The following is a 17241-nucleotide window of genomic DNA, read 5'->3' on the forward strand; positions in this document are numbered from 1 at the left end:
TACTTTAGATTGTCATGAGACATTGGACCCCATTCTTCACTTGACTAGTTTTTACTGAGGGCCCACAATGTTTCAGGCTGTGTGCAAGATTTTGGAGGCATACTTATCAACTAAACAGAAGATTCCAGCTCTTACAGGGAATCCAGCAAGTAAATAAACAGCGAGAAAAAGATGTTTGGGGATGCTACAGAAGCACAGATTTGCCAGGACGAATAAGTGAAGGAGTGTGCCGAATACCACCTCTGTCTCAGAGGAAGCGCTCACTCGGTAACATCATCAGCCTCATCAGCATCATTGCCATTGTCATTATCATCGTCATCCTCAATCTCTTGGAAGAGAACTGAGTTTGGCCCTGTTCAACGTTGTAAGACAGGTGACATGGACCTTTTAGGCTACTCCTTCATCCTCTTCCCTTACACACTTACTCAGTACAACATTTAAAGTGTCTATGAGCAAGGAGTAAATTATTGATAATATCAATATCTGTCATTTATCAAGTGTCTCCTCTGCAGCTTTGTACACATTGTTATAGCACAATGTTGTCACAATTAACTTACTGTATTACAATAACCAGGGGCATAAGCATCCTAAGAATAAGACACAATATAGATTGAGTTTTCACTATAAACTGGGGAGTTTTCTGGGGGCTTTACACATATGTGTCTTCCCACTTCACAGGTGAAGCAGTAGGTTCAGAGAGTGGAGGGACTTGCTCGTGGCTAAAAATTCTAGACAAGGTAGAATCTGGATCAGAACCCAGAACTGAACTCAAGTGCTCCCATCAACAGATGAATGGATAAAGAAGATGCAGTAAATGTATAGACGATAGAATTTTACTCAGCTATTAAAAAAAGAATAAAGAGTTCCTGCTGTGACTTAGCAGGTTAAGAACCCAATGTTGTCACTGTGAGGATGTGGGTTTGATCTCTGACCTTGCTCAGTGGGTTAAGAATCCAGCAATCTGTGGTACAGGTCACAGATGCAGCTTGGATCTAGTGTTGCCATGGCTGTGGTGTAGGCTGGCAGCTGCAGCTCCAATTTGACCCCTAGCCTGGGAACGTCCATATGCTGCAAGTGTGGCCATAAAAAGACAAAAGAAACAGGAGTTCCGGAGTTCCCGTCATGGCGCAGTGGTTAACGAATCCGACTAGGAACCACGAGGCTGCGGGTTCGGTCCCTGCCCTTGTTCAGTGGGTTAACGATCCGGCGTTGCCGTGAGCTGTGGTGTAGGTTGCAGACGAGGCTCGGATCCCGCATTGCTGTGGCTCTGGCGTAGGCCAGTGGCTACAGCTCCGATTCAACCCCTAGCCTGGGAACCTCCATATGCCGCGGGAGCGGCCCAAGAAATAGCAACAACAACAACAACAACAACAACAAAAAGACAAAAGACAAAAAAAAAAGAAAAAGGAGTTCCTATTGCAGCTCAGAGGGTTATGAACCCCACTGGTATCCATAAGGATATCGGTTTGATCCATGGCTAAGGATCCAGTGTTACCGCAAGCTGTGCTGAAGGGCGTAGACATGGCTCAGATCCTGCACCGCTGTGGTTGTGGTGTAGGCTGGCAGCTTCAGCTCAGATTTGACCCCCAGCCTGGGAACTTCCATATGTCACAGGTGTGGCCCTAAAAAGAAAAAAAAATGCAAAAACAAATGAATAAATAATAAAAAAGAATGAAATTCTTCCATTTGCAGCAATGTGGATGGACCTAGAAAATATTACACTTAGTGAAATAATCAGAGACAAATACTGTATGATATCATGGAATCTTACAAAAATAAGACAAATATATATATATATATATATATATATATATATATATATATATAGCAAAACAGAAACAGACTCACAGACATAGAAGACCAACTAGTGGTTGCCAGCAGGGAGAGAGAAGGAAGGATGGATAAGATAGGGATAAAGGATTAAGAGATACAAACTGGGGGTTCCCACTGTGGCTCAGCAGTAATGAACCTGGCTGGTATCCATGAGGACTTAGGTTCGATCCTTAGCCTTGCTCAGTAGGTTAAGGATCTGGCTCTGCCATGAGCTGTGGTGTAGGTCACAGACATGGCTCGGATCCCACATTGCTGTGGCTGTGGCATAGGCTGGCAGCTGCAGATCCGATGTGACCCCCTAGGGTGGGAACTTCCATATTTCCATATGCCTTGAGTGAGGCCTTAATAAAACAAAAACAAAAACAAAAAAAAAAAAGAGAGAGAGGGAGAGAGACAAACTACTGTGTATAAAATAGCAACAAAGCTATATTGTATAGCACAGGAGTTATAAACGTTATAACAACTTTTAATGGAGTATAATCTGTAAAAATACTGAATCACTATGCTGTACACCTAAACTAATATAATATTGTAAATCAACTGCACTTCAACTTAAAAAAAAACAGAAGCCGAACCTGGCTGACTCCAGAGAGGTCCCTCTTCTCACTAAACCACAGTCTTCCACCGAAGTTGCTCTAGAAGGGACCGTATATCAGAGAGATTAATGCTTCCCAGGGTCATAAAACATTGCCCTTCTCAGGAACTACCACTCAGCACAAACAACGTCTGCAGCAGGAAATCTAACCCTGAGATTGTAAATTTAAGGAACAAGAAGACATGAGTCACAATCCAAAATAGCAAGAATAAAGCCTGGGATTCTGCTTAGGCCACAGCAGATGCAGGGACTTCGTTTCAACCATAGCACATAGAAGGGAGAAGTTCTGCTGAAAAGTAGAATGTCTAGAGGAAAACGGACATCCTAGACATTCTAAAATGACTATTTTCCAATGAGTGCCTAAAATGAGTGTCTATTTAATAAATTCTTATTCTAGTCTACCCTTAGAAAAATCATACTTCAAATTTATGCCAACGTTTGGACTCATTCTCAGAAAATTAAAATTTGATCTTTTCTTATTTTCTATGTTATTACATTACAAAATATTCCACCACATCTTCCCAAATTAAAGTTATGCATTATCCCAAAACATTCTTACTATGTACAATTACAATAAGAAAACAGAGTTGTTTTAATCCAGTTCTTTGAGCTATAAGAACCTGAATGTGATAGATTCTCCCTCCTCCGTTGCCATTTGCCATCATTTTATCAGCTAATATTTTCCAAAGGCAGCTTGTTTGCCAGGAACTGAGGTATGAACTTCACATTATTTCATTTAATTCATGTAACAATTCTAAGAGGAAAGTGCTGTTATTATCCTCATTTTACAGAAAATAGAACTATGGATTTAGAGAGGTTAAAATCTTGCACAATATCACTCATCTACTATGTGGGAAATTGAGATTTAAATCCATGATTGATTCATGTATTGTAATTTGAAAGGCTTATTCACCCAGGCAGTACCCTTTCCACGTGAACCCAAGACTTTCAGTTCCAAAGTGGCCTGAAATTCACCCAGGCAGTACCCTTTCCATGTGAATCCAAGACCTTAAGTTCCAAAGTGGCTGAAATCACAAAAGTGATCTAATGTGTTGCTGAGTTCTGGCCTTAAAGATTAAAGGCCCTTCTAAAAGTGACATCTTAATAAACTGTTCTAAGAATCAACCTCTCTAAGATAAGAATCAACTGTGATTTACAGATAAGTTGCCTCCCTGTCAGACTAAGAAAACCATCACAAGGTGTCAAAACAACAGACACAAAAATGCATGCCTTTCCAACACAAAGTCAGGATTCGCTCTTCCAGTAGGACTTACAGATAGCCTCCACTGTCCTGTGAGCCTGGGCTGACCTGGGGATCGAAAGGGACTCTGCATTGGGTAGGAACCAAAAAATGGACTTTATGAAACACCATGACCTCCCTAGTCTGTCTTAGTCCACCTGGCATACAAACGCCAAACACTGTTTCCAGCTTGATTGTTGAAAACTGAACTAAAACTTTGAAGACATAGAAGCACAAAGTACATATGGTTTGCGTCTTCCAAAAAAAGATGCTCATTTCAGCTTGATCCTATGGTGCTGAATCTGCACTTCATACTTGACAGTTCACCTTTCCTGGGCCTGCCTACCATGCTAAGTCAGCACAAGAGTACCCCCGCATCTTTCCATTCAAGGGTCTCTGGGCTTGTTTTGTTTTGTATTGTTTTGTTGAGTCACGTGGCAGGTGACCCCCAAATAAAGCTTGCCCACCCCATGGAAGCCACTTACTGCAGAGCACAGGTCCCATAGAAACAACCATTCATTAAAATTGGAGGTGTCTATTTACTTTAAAAATAACAATGGCAAAAACTGTCTCAAGAGTTGTATGGACTTTGAGGGACATTTTTTTCTCCAGAAAGCAAGCTATTGCCACCCATGGCAGATAACAACATGGTGTAGTCTGCTCACCTAGAGAGCAAACTTGTCTGCCTCTCAACCCAGTGGTGGGCACCAAAGTCCTTCACCCTTAAAAATCATCCTGATATACTCGTGGGGGGATCAGATTTGCTTCCCATTGAGCAACTGGCAAAACTAAGAGATGCTCAAGTTACTCATCATGGTTTCCCTTAAAAGGCAAAAGGTGGAATCCAGCAAAAGCTTTCTAACAGTGAATCTGTTACATAACAGACAAGCTAAGAGTTATGAGTGCTAGATCTGATGCTAATACTCTAAATTATTCCAATACAACCCCCCCCGCCCCAATACCATATGTTCCCACAGATCCTGCTCTGCTTGGTCTCAGGCAGAGGTAGCGCAGCTCTTGTCTGGGGCTACCTGGTGGGAGTCCAGGATCTTAAGCGAATGGATTATCTTCTAACAACACCCAAGACTCTTTCCACTTCATAGTCCTGTTGAAAGCACCATGGACAAACTATATTTAAGAAATGGTCCGGAGTTCCCGTCGTGGCTCAGGGGTAATGAATCCAACTAGGAACCGTGAAGTTGCGGGTTCGATCCCTGGCCTTGCTCAGTGGGTTAAGGATCTGGTGTTGCCATGAGCTGTGGTGTAGATTGCAGACCAGGCTCGGATCCCGAGTTGCTGTGGCTCTGGTGTAGGCCGGCGGCTATAGCTCCAATTCAACCCCTAGCCTGGGAACCTCCATATGCTGTGGGAGCAGCCCGAGAAATGGCAAAAAGACAAAAAAAAAAAAAAAAAAAAAAAAAAAAAATGGTCCAAGAAGCATTCTAACCACCTCTCTCTCTAGAGCAAAGAGGCTTAGCCCAGACGCATCTGCTACAATATCCTTGAGGAGAAGAACACCTTGACCCATATAAAAATTTTAGGGTCTCCATTTACCTATCCTTGGCCATTAAGAATGCTAATAAAGATCTTGCACCATCACCCCAATTGTGAGAGTCAAAACCTTTGGATAAAACTCTCCTCGGGCATATGAGAAGGTGGTCATGAAAATCCAAAGAGGGTTTGGACCCCCCATCCTTTTTTCCTTTCTAAATTGCCAACTAATAACTTGATCCCATTCATGAATTTTACACATCCCCCAAAAAAGAGGAAAACAAGCATTCCTTCACATACATATAATTTTTTTTTAAGAACTATGGGTCTTAAACAGGAAGGGCATAAACAGATGATCCCATGAGAAAGCATTTGTCAGAAATAGGGTTGCTGATCAGCTGGCCACTATTCCAGTTACATTCCTTGGTTTATTACTTTCTCTGAAGGCTATCCTGGAGTCTTGCTAAATCATCAAAAACCCCTGGACAACACCAGTTTCCTTGTGACAGAAAATACCTCTTTTGAGTTATGATTTAACACGAGGTCCTTGACCACAGGGAGAATTTTTCCTCCAACTTTCATAAAGGTAAAACTGTGTCAATGACATTTTGAGTATCTGTCATCTAAGAATCCATGTTGTAAATCCCTCTTTGGATTTAGGGACAGAAAAACGTATAACACTCACGAATTAATTTATGACAAAATTCTGTTTCTCTTAGCTTTTAGAAAGATGGAAGAAAATGGACTTGTCGACTATTTTCTTCTTCCTAAAGCAATTATTTCCCCCTCTGAGTAATTTCCAATTTTTCCTTTTATTTTTATTTAACCGCCTTGTGTATATTTAAATATAAGGTGGAGTTCCTGTTGTGGCTCAGCAGGTTAAGAACCCCACATAGTGTCCGTGAGGATGGGGATTCAGTTCCCCAGCCTCACTCAGTGGGTTAAGGATCCAGTGTTGCTGCAGGCAGTAGCATAGGTCGCAGATGTGGTTTAGATCTGGTGGTGTTGCTGTGGCTGTAGCACAGGCCAGCAGCTGCAGCTCCAATTGGATCCCTAGCTTAGGAACTTCCATGTGCTGCAGATGTGGCCATAAAAAGAAAAAAATAAATAAATATAATGCATAAGTTTCTATACAGATATATGTGTATGTTTTTTATTATGTCACAACGAATCCTATTATAGGGGATCATTTATCTATACATGATAAGTATAATTTATCTAGATGTCATAGATAGCCCACTATAAAAAATCCAGGAATGGTAGAACCACGACCTCAGGACTCTGACAGAGCCCAGCTCTTCAGCAAGCATCAGGTGAGACGAAAACGTTCTGCATCCGTGCCTCCCTGATAGCCCTCTGATTACCTATTGCTGTGTAACAATTCACCCCCCCCCCAACAATGACTTAGGAACAATAACAATCATGCATCTTGCTCATGAATCTGGAGTTGACTGGGATCAGCTAACCATCTAGGGGTGACTTTTCTCCAGGAGACATTTGTGAACGTCTAGAGACATTTTTAGTTGTCACACTTGGGAAGGTCCTACTGGATCTACTGAGCAGAGGCCAGAGATGCTGCCACATGTGCTATAATACACAGGACAACACCCACAAAAAGGAACCATCAAGTCCAAGGTTGAGAAACCCCATTTAGGCAGTTCTCATTTGAGGTCTTTCATACAGTTGCAGTGAGGTGGTGGTGGGATTGGGGTCATTTTAAGGGCTTCTTCATTCATGTGTCTGGTGCCTGGGCTGGGAGCCTCAAACAGCTGAGGACTGGAATGGAGGGGGCTTTTCTGGTTCCCCTCCCCTTGCCCCAATATATGAGCTTCTTAAGAGGTGGCTGAAGGCTCCCAGAGTGAGTGCCATCAGAGATTCATAGAAGCTGGGTGGCCTTTCTCACTCAGCCTTGAAAGATCCACCCCCCGCCCCCACCGCCCCTGCCATCACCTCTGTAGTAACAAAGTAACGAAGATCCCCTTCCACTGGTGTCAAAAGATAAGAGGAGAACCTGAACTCCAGTAATGAAGCAGATCGGATCTGTGGAATCCAGCAAAAACACAAGATTTAAATAAGATTCACACGCTTATAACATAAAATCCCAAGTGTCCAGGTTTCAATAAAAAATCACTTATCCTGAGAACTGGGAAGCTCAAACTGAATGAGGAAAGACAATCATCAGATGCCAATGCCGTGATTGACAGAAGCATTAGAATTAACTGGCAAGGATTACAAATCAGTCATCACAAAAAAGCTTTATAAGCAATTATGAGAACAACTAAGATAAAGGAAAAAATACAAAATCTTAGAAATAGAAAATAGAAAGAAGACCAAGATGCAGATTTTGGACCTAAAAATTACAAAAGCCCAAATTAAAATTACAAAGTCAGGAGTTCCCCTTGTGGCTCATTGGTAATGAACCTGACTAGTATCCATGAGGACGCAGGTTTGATCCCTGGCCTCGCTCAGTGGGTTAAGGATCCAGAGTCACCGTGAGCGTGGTGAAGGTCACAGAGACAGCTAGGATCCTGCATTGCTATGGAGGTGGCTTAGGCCTGCAGCTACAACTCCAATTTGACCCCTGGTCTGGGAACTTCCTTATGCCGCTAGTATGGCCCTAAAAAGACAAAGGAAAAAAGTCAGTGAATGGGCAGACATAAAGAACAGACTTAGGGTTGTCAATTGCGGGGGGCGGGGGAGGATGCTGGGGGAGGGAAGGATAGGGAGTTTGGGATTAGAAGATGTAAACTAGCATATATAGAATGTATAAGGTCCTACTGTATAGGACAAGGGACTATGTTCACCATCCTGTGATAAACCAGAGTGGAAAAGAATGCATATAGAAAAGAATGCATAACTGAATCACTTTGCTGTGCAGCAGAAACTAACACAGCATTGTTACTCAACTATACTTAAATACACGCTTTTAAAAGAAAAAAAAAAGTCAGTGAATGGGCTCAACAGAAGAATGAAGGAGACAGAGGAAAGAATCAGTGAATCTGAAGATACCTAATTTGAACAACAGAGAGAAAAAGAGACTGGAAAAAATGAACAAAACCTCAGAGACATGTGGAACGATAACGAGTCCCAGAAGAAAAGAAAAAAAGAGTCTAATATGATGCTCAGTGTAGATAGAGGGAACATTTAAGATACTTCAGTTATCAACAGGGGAAAGGAAAGGGATGTAAAGATAAGTATGGTTTTTGCACTTCACTGGAACTGGTAAAATGTTGACACCAGAAGATTTTGATAACATAGGTATGTAGTACCTAGAGCAACCCCACACACAAAAAAAGTTGTGCAAGGATATACATTCAAGAACACTATCAATAAAAGCACAATTTCAAAAGTGTTCAAATAACACACATGAAGCCAGAAAAAAAAAAAAAAGGTTGAATTTATTGCTCACTAGAGGAAGGAGAGAGAAGCTGGTTTGACAGTCTCTCTGAGCAAAACAGAGTACAGATGCTACATTCTTTGGGGGGTAACAATGGAGTTTAAGGACTTGAGAGATTTTCAGAGGCATAAGGGGTTGACACCATCTGTAGAAACAGGTTACTTGGATGAGATTCATGTTGATTGCTTAGTGGTCCTGGTGTATTTATCAGAGCGAGTCCATCACTGATTGACTGACATTTGGAAGTGAAAGACTAGTATTGACCGGTTGATTCACTAAGCACTGACTGCTTGTTCATGGAGGGGAGGGGAATGAGATTAAAACAGATGCTGGTTACCATGGCTATTGAAAAAAATCCAGCTTAAGTTTCCAATTTATAGGTATTCTTTATTCTTACTAGCATTGCCATTTGAAAGTATGTATTTTAAACTTTATTCCTAAATTTTCGAGTCTCCCCCCCCCCATAAAAGCATATCTGCTTTTATTCAAGTAGGATGTAAAGTGTTTATGGAAAGAGATTAGGGCATATGCTTTTTTTTGGCTTGTTCATGAACCATCGTCCCGCTTCTTCTGATAGCTGTATTCATCCCTCCACGCATATCCATCCCTCATGTCTTTGGAAACATGTCTTTCCTATAACAAACACGTGGTTCTGATGAGAGCTGTCGATTTAGCCAAATGGTTGGACATGTGACCCAGGCCTAGCCAATCATAACACTTCCTTGATTATAGTGATTTGTCCAGAAGCTTAATTTGGGCCAATCAAAATTCTTCTTCTTTTGCAGCACATGTTGACCCTTCATTGCAGTGGATATTGACAGTGAGCTCCTTGAAGGCAGCAACTAGGTCTGATTCACTGATGTACACCTAGTGGTTATCATAATGCTGGCATCTATTAGGTGCTCAATAAATATTTCTTAAATGTGTGAATAAATGCATATTTAGGTATTCATTGCAAAATAAATGGTATTCATTGCAAAATAAATGGCAGTTGTGGAACCTCTTAGAAAAGCCTTGGGAAATCATCTCCCCTAGTTTTTCCCAAGAACCCCCTTTCCATCACATGCTGCTAAAATGGTGAGTCCATTATGTACCTCAAGTCTGGTCTGCTAAGCCTGGAGGACATCAGCCAGCTGTGTTGTCTGAGCCAGCTCTGTAGCTTCTGCGGACATGATGGCTGGTACCCAGATAGGCCCCGTGTTTATATCCATCAGCAGTTCTGAGCTCATATCCATGAGTCATTCATTAGAGGGTACAATCGCTCCTCTAAGAGTCAAGCAAATAAAGAGGTGGTAACATCAGTGATCAGCTGGACAGACCTCAAGTGTGAGGGACCCTTTGGGACTGGCTGCGGCCCAGGCAACCTTGGTTGTGCCCCCAGTCAGCCTGGGAGACAAAGAGACCTGAGATGAGGTGTGTCTTCCTGGAACCTTATCTGTATTTAGAGCTTAGAATAACAGTTGCAAAGCACTGGGCTAATAAGAGTCATGTAACTTGGGCTCTACTCCTGGCTTTGCTACCACCTCCCCCTGTGATTTCTAAGAAATGATGTGGCCCTTTTCAGAGCTAAAGCTCACAATTGAACTGTTCTAAGTGTTAAGACTGAAACAGAGCTGCTGTCTTCAAGACCAGCGCTATGGCCAGGAGACCATTCTATGTCTGAGGGTGGTGGCGTTCTTTCCCTCTAGTCTTTTGTCTCCTCTCTCTAAGGGACTTGTGGGATGGGTTGATTGATAGCCTTCAACAACTTGAAGGCTGTTCACTTTGGAAAACATCAACTTTAAGGTCATGAACTGGTGATAGATGCTGTTTAGCATTGATTGGGGACCTCAGTGGCTGCCTAGCTGCAACAGGAAATATCTCTGCATCACAGAATGTTTCCTTCAGATCCTTTTGCATGATCTTTTCTGAGGCTGGCATTTTTTGAGTTTTCATAAGTTTTTCTGAATGTGATATATAAAGCACACTGTGATATATAAAGTATCACTGGCAATGTAATTATGGAAGATTGGGACAGTCTTTGATGATATATTTCAATGAATAATGGTGATAGATAATAATAGTGTCCATGTTTTATGATCTTGGCTGAAGATATAATTATAATGAGGAATTAATGATACTGACAGAAATATGTTTGAGAGTCAATGAAGAAAAATGAAGTCCATTGACACTAGCCCCGCTCTTGATATTATTAAAATAGTTTTTCTTAAGAGAAGCCTGAGTTAAAAGTCTTGTCACCTTTACTTCTTTCAGATACATATGATATATAAACCAAATATGTTTTTTTATTCCTGAATAAAATGAGTGGCTTGTTGGAAGAAGAGGTGCAATCTCACCAATACTTACATGGAAAAAAAGAATTCTCAGAATAAATTAAATTAACTCTTAATTTTGCAAATAAGAAGACTGAGGTCCATATGGATGGTGCTCAAAGTCAGACAACTAATCAGAGGCTAATCCTATTCCTATAAATTACTCATCCTTAGAGCTGAGTCTGTCTGTAGGAAATCAGACTACCTTGTGGAGAAACCATGTGCAGAGTCTCAAAACTATACAAAGGGAACAATGGCCCAGCTGAGTTCAGCCTTCCAGCCATCCCCACCAAAGCCCCAGACATGGGAGTTAAGCCTTCCTGAACCCTCCAGAGGAAGCCAGCCACCCTCCCCGCTGAATGCCAGTGTGACCTCAGTCAATGCCAGAGGGAGCAGAATCATCACCAGACCTAGCCTGGCCCAAATTCCTGACCCATGGATTGTGAGTTGTCTTGAGCTACCACAGTAGGTAAGCTTTTTTACCACACAAACGTGCACATGTGTTGTCGTACACCATGCTCATGAAAGCCTCTGTAGCAGGTAGTCTTTTTTTCATTTTACAGACAGGGAAATCATAGCACATTAAAGTAAAGTAGGCAGAGCCTCTTTGTCTGCCTGCTTGCATCGCTCACAAGTATCCTAATAAACCTCTTTCTTGCCTGTCACTTTTTCTCTCGCTGAATTCCTTCTGCGTGGAGGCATAAAGGACCTGAACTTCAGTAAGTCCAGACACCAGTCAGGGCAGTGGTGGGGGAGATTCTGTTGCCCTAGAACCTGCCAGCCAGGCACTGGTACGGGAGAGGCCTCAGTAACAGCAGCCATGTCGATTTACTGAATAAATAACATGAGTCCAGAAATTCTTCTGACCCGCATGCATGGACCACAACATCTTATTTTGAGATGATAATGTGCATGTGCCAGACCTTTGATTTCGTGCATCTCACGTCAACAGACCTCAGAGGAACAAAAACCCCCGACAGACGAACTACTTGATGAACCATTCTTCATTCCCAGAAGAAGGACCACCAGAACCAGTCCTGGGGCCACTAAACACACAGCTTTGAGAAACAATGCAAGTTTGCCTCTACCCTGATGCTTATCTACAGCCCTGATTTCCACTCCCCAAATGATAAAACCACCTCCTAATTTCCCCCAAGGAGGGCACAGTCTTGAAGGCATTAGCCTGCTGCAGCCCCCTTTGCCTGGCAAAGCAATAAAGCCATCTTTTTCTCCTTTACCTCCCAAAAAAAAATTTTTTAATTTAATTAATTAATTTATTTCTTAAAAATTTTATCCCCAAGAAATCCAATTTTATTTATTTATTTATTTATTTATTTATTTATTTATTTATCTATGTCTTTTGTCTTTTTTAGGGCGGCATATGGAGGTTCCTAGGCTAGGGGTCCAATTGGAGCTTTTGCTGCCGACCTACACCACAGCCACAGCAACGCCAGATCCAAGCTACGTCTGCGATCTATACCACAGCTCATGGCAACACCCAACGCCAGATCCTTAGCCCATTGAGTGACGCCAGGGATCAAACCCACAACCTCATGGTTCCTAGTCCGATTCGTTTCCACTGTGCCACAACAGGAACTCCAGGAAAAAAAAAAATGATTAAAAAAAATAAAGTAAAGTAACCTCCCTGAGATCTAGGCTACTCAGTGGGAAAGCCACACTCTAGCTCAGTTTCTGGACTCAGCCCAAGTTTTTCTACCACTAGATGCTGCTTCCAGGTGCTGAAGAGAAACTCCAGTCTTGCCACGGCAGCCCTGCCACTCCGCTGACGTCCAAAGTGACATGGTACTCTGAGGGCTGCAGCTATCTCAGCTCCCTCCCTACCCCTCTCTCATCCTCAGGTCCATGCCAGCCCCACCACACTGGACAAGCCCATCTTTCCTATACTGGCTGTATGCTCATAGGCAAGTTACTAAAGGTTCTGGAACAAAGAGGTGCTTTAAAAGTATCAGCTGTTTATAAGAGAAATGCAAATCAAAACTACCATGAGATACCACCTCACACCAGTCAGAATGGCCATCATTAATAAATCCACAAATAACAAGTGCTGGAGGGGCTGTGGGGAAAAGGGAACCCTCCTGCACTGTTGGTGGGAATGTAAACTGGTACAGCCACTATGGAGAACAGTTTGGAGATACCTTAGAAATCTATACATAGAACTTCCATATGACCCCGCAATCCCACTCTTGGGCATCTATCCGGACAAAACTCTACTTAAAAGAGACACATGCACCCGCATGTTCATTGCAGCACTATTCACAATAGCCAGGACATGGAAACAACCCAAATGTCCATCGACAGATGATTGGATTCGGAAGATGTGGTATATATACACAATGGAATACTACTCAGCCATAAAAAAGGATGACATCATGCCATTTGCAGCAACATGGATGGAACTTGAGAATCTCATCCTGAGTGAAATGAGCCAGAAAGACAAAGACAAATACCATATGGTATCACTTATAACTGGAATCTAATATCCAGCACAAATGAACATCTCCTCAGAAAAGAAAATCATGGACTTGGAGAAGAGACTTGTGGTTGCCTGATGGGAGGGGGAGGGAGGGGGAGGGAGTGGGAGGGATCGGGAGCTTGGGCTTATCAGACACAACTTAGAATAGATTTACAAGAAGATCCTGCTGAATAGCATTGAGAACTTTGTCTAGATACTCATGTTGCAACAGAAGAAAGGGTGGGGGAAAAATGTAATTGTAATGTATACATGTAAGGATAACCTGACCCCCTTGCTGTACAGTGGGAAAAAAAAAAAAATTATCAGCTGTTACTGGAGTTCCCATTGTGGCTCAGCAGTAACGAACCAGACTAGAATCCATGAGGATACAGGTTCAATCCCTGGCCTCGATCAGTAGGTTAAAGGATCTGGTGTTGCCGTGAGCTGTGGTATAGATAGTAGACACGGCTCAGATCTGGTGATGCTGTGGCATAAGCCATCAGCTACAGCTCCAATGTGACCCCTAGCCTGGGAACTTCCATATGCCATGGTGGCAGTCCTAAAAAAGACACACCCAAAGAAAGTATCAGCTGTTACTATGATTCTGATAGCGACCCCAAATTCTTTTCATAGTCATCCATTGTGAGGAATAAGAGCCCTTTGACCAGAGGCTTCTGTGCCTACCAGAAGCACTCAAAACTCTCCAAGCAACATTAGATCTGACCAGAAGCCCTCCTTTCAATCAACGCAAATAATTTATGATTCATCTTTGTTGATGTGTATACATTTATTATGTTGCTTTAGGAGAATGCGCAGGACCTTGTTTGTGTGTTCACCATATTTTATCTGTTTATAATGTGTCAGGATCTGTGCTAAACTCTTTGGGTTATCTCATTTAGTTCTAAGAACACTTAGAAAATATTTTTTTTTTCTTGGAGTTCCCGTCGTGGCGCAGTGGTTAACGAATCCGACTAGGAACCATGAGGTTGCGGGTTCGGTCCCTACCCTTGCTCAGTGGGTTAACCATCCGGCGTTGCCGTGAGCTGTGGTGTAGGTTGCAGACGCGGCTCAGATCCCGCGTTGCTGTGGCTCTGGCGTAGGCCGGTGGCTACAGCTCCGATTCGACCCCTAGCCTGGGAACCTCCATATGCCGTGGGAGCGGCCCAAGAAATAGCAACAACAACAACAACAACAACAGACGAAAGACAAAAAAAAAAAAAAAGACAAGAAAATTTTTTTTTTTCTTTTTCCAGCCACGACTGTTGCAGATGGAGGTTCCTGGGCTAGGGGTCAAATCAGAGATGCAGATACAGCCTACCCCACAGCCATGGCAATGCCAGATCTGAGCCACATCTGTGACCTATGCCACAGCTTGAAGCAGCGCCAGATCCTTAACCCACTGAGTGAGGCCAGGGATCAAACCCACATCTTCATGGACACTATGTAAGGTTCTCAACTTGCGGAGCCACAAAAAGAACTCCATGAACAATATTTTTAAAGAATTCACATATGATTTTTTTTTTTTTTTTTTTTTTTGTCTTTTGTCTTTATAGGGCCGCACCTGTGGCATATGGATGTTTCCAGGCTAGGGGTCTAATTGGAGCCATAGCTGCCAGACTACGCCAGAGCCACAGCAACGCAGGATCCAAGCTGTGTCTGCGACTTACACGACAGCTCATGGCAACGCAGGATCCTTAACCCACTGAGCAAGGGCAGGGATCAAACCTGCAACCTCATGATTCTTAGATTCATTTCCGCTGCGCAACAATGGGAACTCCACATATGATGTTTTGATTCCACTATCTTATAAACCATTCCAGGTGCCAAAGTTATCATGCATAAGAAAAAGATGACTCAAAGCTTCCCCTTGGATGAAAATATTTTATAACCGAGCATCAGGCACAGAGAATAAAGAGCCAGAAACAGAACAGGGTAGAAAAAACTTGTATTTTTCTTCCCATAGTTCTCCCAAGGATATGGGAGATGATTTTTTGGGGAGGTTAACGGAAACCACTTTTTAATTCATTTTTTCATTCGCTTCCTGAATAAACTTATTAATCATCTCCTGTGTGCCAGTGTGTTATTCTCAGTCCTCTAAGAAGCAGGCACCAAGACTAGATCAAATGTGCAAGAAATTAACATGGGAGACCATCTACAAGAGAAAATCATGAGGGTGGCAGGAGAGGCTGAGAGCCCTCTAGCATGATGCAGGATTGGCTCTGAGGGAAGGAAGCCAATTGGGGTGAACCCTTCCTAGAGGCCATGCAAAGCAAGGAAAGTTGGGCAAGACCATGGGAGAGCCTTCGAGCCCAAGGTGTCTCAGAATCGACATCTCTTCTGCCGGTGCCTGGGAGCAGCCCACAGAAAACATGGCTTTGGTGCAAACTCCATGATGGATTTCAGAGCCAAGTGACTGGAGGCTTCTGTCCCTACAGTTGGAAATCTGAGGGTGGGGCATTCTCCTGGCTACCACGGGCAGGGACTGTTCTATCCACCAAAAAAGGGAAGAGGAGGTTCAGTGTAAAGGAGGGATGATGGTTGCCTGGCCTCTTCCTAATCCACATTCCATGCCCCTGAAGCTAGAAATTCTGGTAAGCCAGCAGAAGCCCAGCGTTTCTCACCAATACTCCCAAATCTGGAGAAATGCAAGCAGAATGGGAGAATTTTTTTTTTTAAGTTTATTCAGCGAGCTGGTCGATATATTCTTGGCTGCTTTGTACACCCTACTCTCATTTACCAGCTATTGGAGAAGAGGAATTCTGTGAATGCATTTCAATTCACCATCTTAATCCATTTGCTTTTTACGATCACATCAGCTACCGTGGGGGGAATGGATTGAGAAAGGCAAATTAGAAACACATCGACCATTTATTACTTGGGCTAAAGTGGTCACAATGGGGGAAAGAGAAGAGAATTGATTGAAAACATATTTCGGCAATAGAATCAATAGGATCACTGGTAGGTTAAAGGTACCCGCCTTCAGCTATTGCACAATTGGACAGACTACAGAAGTAGAGACTGAAAAGCCATTACAATTTTAAAATATGACACACTATCACTCTTTAGCTTCTACCACAATCCTACTACAGATAGGCCATCTCAACAACTGCTTTTAAATCCATCCAATTACACACTTCTTGTGATTTCCACAGAAAGGCCCATTATTATCATTTTTGATGGTTAATATTTTTTTAATTTTCTTTTCCAAATGAACTCATCTACTACAAGCAAAAGAGGACTCAAAATCATTTTATAAAACCATCTGGGTAATAATGCTAGAGCTTAGCAATTTTCTTTTTATTTTATTTATTTATTTTAATTTTTTTTTTTGTCTTTTTGCCTTTTCTTGAGCTGCTCCCACGGCATATGGAGGTTCCCAGGCTAGAGGTCCAATCGGAGCTGTAGCCACCGACCTAAACCACAGCCACAGCAACGTGGGATCCAAGCCATGTCTGCCACCCACACCACAGCTCATGGCAACACCAGATCCTTAACCCACTGAGCAAGGCCAGGGATCTAACCCTCAACCTCATGGTTCCTAGTCGGATTCTTTAACCACTGCACCACAATGGGAACTCCAAGCTTAGCAATTTTCAATTAAGTGGTGACAATGTCCCAAAATAGAAAATTCGCCTGAAGATCAGAAAGAAGTTATACAAAGCATGTATGAAATGTCACTGTGAGCCTTTCGCATCTAACAACCAAGAGCGCCACTGAATTTTTCAATGAGTATCCAAAAAGTACCTTTAAAAAAAATTGTCTTTGGTTTCCTTTCTGGGCATAATACCTGCTTTCTTTAACCTGAATGGAAACTCATTCTATTAGATTGAGATCAAGCTACAAACCTACCTTCAGACTTCCTTCTTGGAAAAAAAGGAAGTCAAGGGCAAGTGCGCAAGA

The sequence above is a fragment of the Sus scrofa genome, chromosome 7, assembly GCF_000003025.6.
Source record: "Sus scrofa isolate TJ Tabasco breed Duroc chromosome 7, Sscrofa11.1, whole genome shotgun sequence".
NCBI classification, from domain to species: domain Eukaryota; kingdom Metazoa; phylum Chordata; class Mammalia; order Artiodactyla; family Suidae; genus Sus; species Sus scrofa.